This window comes from Rhinopithecus bieti, unplaced genomic scaffold (genome assembly GCF_001698545.2).
Source record: "Rhinopithecus bieti isolate Rb0 unplaced genomic scaffold, ASM169854v2 scaffold_13400, whole genome shotgun sequence".
NCBI classification, from domain to species: domain Eukaryota; kingdom Metazoa; phylum Chordata; class Mammalia; order Primates; family Cercopithecidae; genus Rhinopithecus; species Rhinopithecus bieti.
In genome coordinates, this window is record NW_016807991.1 from 3,252,447 (window position 1) to 3,259,946 (window position 7,500).

The 7,500-nt window shown below is 45.3% G+C and overlaps 1 long non-coding RNA gene across 2 annotated transcripts in view; it reads left to right on the top strand.

Moving 5' to 3' along the window:
- The first annotated feature begins 6,928 nt into the window (after nt 1–6,928).
- Nucleotides 6,929–7,500, top strand: part of LOC108537332 (uncharacterized) — a 3,391-nt gene continuing 2,819 nt past the window's right edge. For both annotated transcript variants that reach the window (XR_001887764.1, XR_001887763.1), the window contains exon 1: nt 6,929–7,470. This is a non-coding gene — a long non-coding RNA (uncharacterized LOC108537332). The remainder of the gene's footprint in view (nt 7,471–7,500) is intronic.

Sequence of the window (7,500 nt, forward strand, 5' to 3'; positions counted from 1 at the left end):
AAAAAAAAAAAAAAAAAAAAAAACTGTAACACCACGAGGGTCTGTGGCTTCATTCTTGAAGTCAGCAAGATCAAGAACCCACCAGAAGGAACCAATTCTGGACACACTTCCTGGGGAGCCACCAAAGAAGGTCCCCATGGGAGTTAGGGGACCCTTATCCTCAAGGATACAAGGATACAAGGAACAGTTGGTCTATGACTTGGAAGGTCTAGTCTAAATTTAAAAGGTGTGCCAGGCACGGTGGCTCATGCCTGTAATCCCAGCACTTTGGGAGGCCAAGGCAGGCAGATCACGAGGTCAGGAGATTGAGACCATCCCAGCTAACATGGTGAAACCCCATCTCTACTAAAAAAAAAAAAAAAAAAAAAAAAAAAAAACCGGGGTTTGGGGTGGGTGCCTGTAGTCCCAGCTAGTCAGGAGGCTGAGGCAGGAGAATGGCATGAATCTGGGAGGTGGAGCTTGCAGTGAGCCGAGAGTGCAGAGAGCCACTGCACTCCAGCCTGGGAGAGAGAGTGGGACTTTGTCTCAAAAAAAAAAAAAAATTAAAAGGTGTTACTGTACATACGGGAGTAATTGACTCTGATTATACTGGAGAAATTCAATTAGTTATTAGTCCCTTAACTCTGTGGTCTGCCTCCCCAGGAGAAAGAATTGCTTAGTTGTTGCTGTTACCTTACATAAAACTAAGAAGCAGCACAGTGAAAAGAACAGGAGACTTTCCTAATACTGTAATCAAGCAGGAAAGGCTGTGTATTGGGTTACTCAAGTGTCTGACAAAAGACATGTTTGCACAGTAACTATTCAAGGAAAAGATTTTGAAAGACTATAGATACTGGAGCTGATGTCTCTATTATTGCTATAAATCAATGGCCCCTGCATTGGCCTAAACAAAAGGCATCCATTGGTATTGTTGAGTAGGAGGTGCCTCAGAAGTTTTTCAAAGTTCTTTGATTTTACCATGTGAAGGGTCGGATAGTCAGGAAGGGACAATTCAGCCTGTCATTACACCTATTCCTGTCAATTTATGGGGTAGAGACTTATTGCAATAATGAGATGCTGAAATATCTATTCCTGAGGAACAATATAGTAGTAATAATAGTAGACAGGCCGGGCATGGTGGCTCATGCCTGTAATCCCAGCACTTTGGGAGGTGGAGGCAGGCGGATCACAAGGTCAGGAGATTGAGACCACGGTGAAACCCCGTCTCTACTAAAAATACAAAAAATTAGCCAGGCGTGGTGGCGGGTGCCTGTAGTCCCAGCTACTTGGGAGGCTGAGGCAGGAGAATGGCGTGAACCCGGGAGGCAGAGCTTGCAGTGAGCCGAGACCGCGCAACTGCACTCCAGCCTGGGCAACAGAGCGAGACTTCATCTCAAAAAAAAAAAAAAATAGTAGACAAATGACAAAAAACATGGAACATTGTCTGGAAAAGAACTAGGAAAAAATTAAAATGGCCAATGAGAACCTTTAGAAGGACAAACAGATCGGACCAGATTGGGGTGTCATTTTAGGAGCAGCCATTGTTGAGCCTCCAGCTCCCATTCCTCTTGTTTGGCTAACTGCCAAACCAGTTTGGGTGGAGCAATGGCTGCTGAAACAGGAAAAACTGAAGGCTTTAAAAGAACTGGTACAGGAACAATTGCAAAAGGGACATATAGAGCCTACTCTCTCCCCTTGGAATTCTCCTGTATTTGTCATTAAGAAAAAATCAAGGAAATGGAGAATGTTAACAGATTTAAGGGCTGTTAATGCTGTGATTCAACCCATGGGGGCGCTACAACCAGGGCTGACCTCCCCAACAATAATCCCAAAATACTGGCCTCTCATAGTGATAGATCTAAAGGATTGCTTTTTTACCATTCCTTTAGCTGCCCAAGATTATGAAAAATTTGCTTTTACTGTTCCCGCCATAAATAATAAACCAGCAGATGATCTGGTTGAGTGGCTTTTTCTACCTCACAATACAACCAAAACACTCACTCTGTACTTAGATCAAATTGCTGTGCTAGTAGGGCAAGCGAGGCCGCGCACAACAAAGCTAATGAGATATGATCCAAATCATATTATAGTTTCATTAACTAAACAACAAATTCAACAAGCCTATATTAATTCCCAAGAATGGCAGGTTAATTTGGCCAGTTTTGTTGGCATTCTTGATAATCATTATCCTAAGTCTAAAATCTTCCAGTTTCTAAAATTAACACCCTGGATATTGCCTTCTATTACTCAAAAAGCCCCTATTGAAGGAGCCATTACCACTTTTACTGATGGATCTAGTAATGGAAAAGCCTCATTTGCAAGACCTCAACAGCAAGTTTTTCAAACAGACTGCTGCTTTCTGCTCAAAGGGCTGAACTTATGGCTGTGATACTAGTGTTAAAAACTTTTAAGCAGCCAGTAAACATTGTTTCTGATTCAGCCTATGTAGTGCCAGCCATGCAAAATATTGAATGTGCCTTAATTTGAAATGTGGCTGATGAGCAACTTAATATTTTATTTCATTCTTTACAGCAAGCAGTGCAACAAAGGCATTCCCCTTTCTATACCACTCATATGAGAGAACATACTAACCTCCCTGGCCCTTTCACTAAACTTAATCAAAGGGCAGATGCACTGGTGTCTGCAGCCTTTGTTGATGCACAAACATTTCATTATTTAACCCATCTTAATGCCTCAGGCCTTAGAAAAAGATATGGTCTATCGTGGAAACAAGCTAAAGAAATTGTGCAACACTGTTCCGCCTGCCAAGCCCTGCATCTGCCACATAAAAGGAGTTAACCCTAGAGGTTTATCTCCAAATTCCATCTGGCAGATGGATGTAACACATATTCCCGCTTTTGGAAAATTGCCCGTTGTTCATGTTTCAGTAGATACCTGTTCACATTTTATCTGGGCCATATGTCAAACAGGGGAAGCTACAGCTCATGTTAAAAGACATCTTTTATCTTGCTTTTCAGTTATGAGAATCCCAGAAAAAATCAAAACTGGTAATGACCCAGGATACTGTAGTAAAGCCATGGCTACATTTTTTCAACAATGGAATATTACCCATACTACAGGTATTCCATATAACTCACAAGGACAAGCATTACTGGAAAGAGCTAATTGTACTTTAAAAACTCAAATACAAAAGCAAAAACGAGGGGACCAGGAATATAAGACACTGCATATGCAATTGCATTTAGCTTTATTAACATGAAATATTTTAAATTTACAAAAAGATCAACCTGTGACTGCAGCTGAACAACACCTGACAGGACAAAAGTAAAATAGAAAGGCTGGACAAGATACATGGTGGAGGGATGCACATACAAAGAGCTGGGAAAAAGGAAAGATAATTTTATGAGGAAGAGGATTTGCTTGTGTCTCTCCAGGTGACAATCAGGTACCTCTGTGGGTGCCCACCTAACATCTGAAGATCTATCATGAACCACAGCATCTAGTGGCCCCACCTGTACAGTGCAAATAGAAAGTTTAAGGATTGCTTTTATTTATTTATTTTGAGATGGAGTTTCACTCTTGTTGCCCAGGCTGGAGTGCAATGGCATGATCTTGGCTCACTGCAACCTCTGCCTCCCAGGTTCAAGTGATTCTCCTGCCTCAGTCTCCCAAGTAGCTGGGATTACAGGCATGCGCCACCACACCTGGCTGATTTTTTTTTTTTTTTTTTTTTTTGTATTTTTAGTAGAGATGGATTTTCTCCATGTTGGTCAGGCTGGACTTGAACTCCCAAACTTAGGTGATCCTCCGCCTCAGCCTCCCAAAGTGCTGGGATTACAGGTGTGAGCCACTGCATCCAGCCTTTGGATTGCTTTTAAGCCTCAGTTTGCTTTCTCTGTGCCTTCTGTTAGAAGGGGCCTGCTTCTCATTATCAACGGTAAGTTTTACCTCGCAGTAGTTAACCAAAGAGGCCAAAACTGAGTTACAAATGCTTCAGCAATGGCATGTCTCCCAGCTACAGCCACAAAAGTTTTTGCTTCTGTTTCAGTAGATTTACTAACATGGCGGTGAGGGTATGCTTGTGTTTTTGCAGGAGATGAACAAACCGTGTAGGTGCCCTCAACGTGTGTACGACCATGGAAGAGGAGACTGGAAGGAGCCATGGATCCCAACCGTGTGCCGGGTTCCCCCAGTATGAGCCATGCTGAGAAACTGCTGGAGCACCAGGGTTTTACCTATAGATGCTTAACGGACCAATGCTTTCTGACTGAACTCCTCCCTACCCTGAATACAAGAGACCCTAATAGATAGGCAGGAGTATCATCGCCCCTACTCAGCATGAAGAAGTTACAGAAAACGGACCTTCATCCTTCTGCAACCCCTAGGATTAAGGGTCCTCTCATAAAAGGGAAAGGGGAGATATGTGGGAAACATTCAAACTGGAGCAACTCCATTTTGAATAAGGGCTAAGAAAAATGAAGCTTGATCACCAACCAGCAATTAAGGGCTGCACAACCTGAAATTACCTTGCTCAATTAATTTAAAAAAGAGGTCACCTTATGCTAGTAATAATGATAGTAGCTGTGGTGGTTTTACAAAAAGAGAAGCAGGGCATGTTGGGAGAAAAGCTGAGTGTTGGGAGAGAAGCTGAGGCAGGGCTTGCATGTCTGCTAAACTTTAGCTCCTTGTTTCTAAGCATTCCCATTATCTCAAGCAGCCATGTTTCTCATTCACTTGATACACTGTTTCCTTTCAACCCCCACATCCTCACCACTTGTTTCTTTGTTTGAGCACCAATAAATAGTGTGGGCTCCCAGAGCTCAGGGCCTTCACAGCCTCCCCACCCGCGATGGCCTCCTGGTCCCACTTTCTCTCTCAAACTTTTTCTCATTCCTTTGACTCCACCAGACTTCGTCGCCCCCACGACCTGGTGTTGGGTCTGATCACCCCAACAAAACCAGTGGGTATCTTGAGTGACAAAAAGTATTGTGTGTTAGGCAGTGGGTTTTAGAGGCACGAAGAGTAAGTTGGAACTGGAAGGAGAATTTTGCAGTCCTCTCAGGCTAGCATTGCAGTAGCAGATTGCTCTGGCATGTATAAATTTCTTAAACTGTTCTATATGATTTTGATCTAGTTGATGTGAGTACATGAGTCTAAACAAGGGGAAAATTCATTTATAAATGACTTACAAAATACAAAAATTTGCTCACTTCAGCAGCACACATACTAAAATTGGAATGCCAGGTGCAGTGGCTCATGCCTGTAATCCCAGCACTTTGGGAGGCCGAGGCGGGCAGATCACGAGGTCTGGAGATCAAGACCATCCTGGCTAACACGGCGAAACACCGTCTCTACTAAAAATACAAAAATAAAATTAGCCAGGCATGGTGGCGGGTGCCTGTAGTCCCAGCTACTTGGGAGGCTGAGGTGGGAGAATGGCATGAACCTGGAAGGCGGAGCTTACAGTGAGCCGAGATCGCGCCACCGCACTCCAGCCAGCCTGGGTGACAGAGTAAGACTCTGTCTCAAAAATAAAATAAAATTGGAATGATACAGAGAAGATTAGCATGGCTCCTTTAAAGGAAAGATGTGGTCCGTGTCCTCAAGGGACTCAGAGTCTAGGAGGGAGCTGAGGCTCATATGCAGGATGTAAAAAATTTACTAGTTCATTCAGTAATTCAGCAAATGCTAAGTGAATGCCAGGCACTCACAGCGTGGGGTGGGGAGGACTCAAGTGAATAAAGCAAAATTCTTTCTTCCAGAGAATTGACATTTGATCAGGTGATAATAAAAGTGGAGAGGAAAAATGGATTCCTCTTACAGTAGCAGGACCTGAAGCATTATGAATGACGTAAGAAAGGTCTCAGTAGATTGCTGGAGGCAGAGGAGTGACTAGTTCCAGCTGGAGGGTTGGAGAAGATGTGCTTGAGATAGGCCTGAAGGGAGGGGAGGAGCTGGCAGGGTAACAGCATGTCACTTGGGAGGCTCCAGTCGTGGCCAACAGCAAAGGCTAGGAAAATGGCAACTGCAAGGCCTGCCTGCGGCTGGACAAGAAACTTGTGGTTGAGAGAACGGGCTCTGAAGAGGACTGCTCAGGGTCAGCTCCCATCTTGTCCACCTCCCCCAGCTGCTATCTAACCTCTCTGAACCTTAGTTTCTCCACCTATAAACTAGGGGTTTTTTGTTTGTTTGTTCATTTGTTTTTTGAGACAGAGTCTCACTCTGTCACCCAGGCTGGAGTGCAATGGCACAATCTCGGGTCACTGCAACCTCCACCTCTGGGTTCAAGCCATTCTCTTGCCTTAGCCTCCCAAGTAGCTGGGAACACAGACGCCTGCCACCACCCCCAGCTAATTTTTGTGTTTTTAGTAGAGACGGGGTTTCACCATGTTGGCCAAGCTGGTCTCAAACTCCTGACCTCAGGTGATCAGCCTGCCTCAGCCTCACAAAGTGCTGGGATTACAGGTGTGAGCCACTGTGTTCAGCCTAAACCAGAGGTTATGTTATTAGCGCCTACCTCATAAGGTTATTGTGGGATTTCAGTGAATAAATACGTGGTTAGTGGCATTGAGCTGGTACTTGGGCAATGTCAGCCATGATTTGTAGTCCAGTTTGGCTGGAACCCAGAGGGCGAGGAGCTGTGAAAATGAGTCTGCCACATTGACTGGAATCCTTAAGAAAGGACTTAAAAGTGACAGCTAAAGACATTTAGTCTTTCCCCTACAGAAGCTGTGGCAGGAAGACTGCTCTGCCTATGACAGAATGAGGAGACTGTAGGAAAGTGTGCATGGCTGGCAACTGACCTCATGTGAGCAGTCAGGGACATGTTCTGGAACTAGGGCGGTGGCAGCAGGGATGGGGAGGAAATACCGGATGCTGGAGGATTATGAGGACAGAAAATTGGCCTGGGTGGTGTGGGAGTGGGGGTGTGACATGGATGATGCTGTGCACTCAGGAACGTCATGAAGGGGTGTGGCCTTGGGAGGACAGCTGCATCAGTGTGGTTTTGCCTTCGAGGAGGGGTGCCCAGTGGTGATGCCCAGGAGAAAGAATGGAATCCTGGAGCTGGGAGTGAGGTTGGAGCTGGAAGAACCAAGACCCAGGGAGACGAGTTCTCCTGAGGACGAATAGGAACAGCTGAGCGAGGCAAGGCTGAGCCCCGGGCAGGCGTGGGGTGGGTGGGGGAACATGCCTGGCTAGAGGGTGGCAGCAGGAAGGCAGAGAAGGCATCCCTGCAGGCTGGCCCTGGAGCAGAGTGCTGGGTCCCAGCAAGGGACAAGTTAGTTAACTTAAAGTGGGGCATCCTCAAGGCAGTAAACTGGAGCCAAGTGGGTTAAATCCTTCTTGCTGCTATTAAGGGGAGGAGACAGGTTTCCGCAGACTCTACATTTTGGAGAGAAACAAAAAAGAATGTCCCCAAGTCTCCTTTGCCCTGCGATGCTGGGACAGATTGGCAAGGTCCCAAGAGAAGCACAACAGTGACCGACGCTGACGCTGCCCTCAGCTGAACTTATGTTAAATCCTTCGGATGTAAGTAGACTATACACACACACACACACA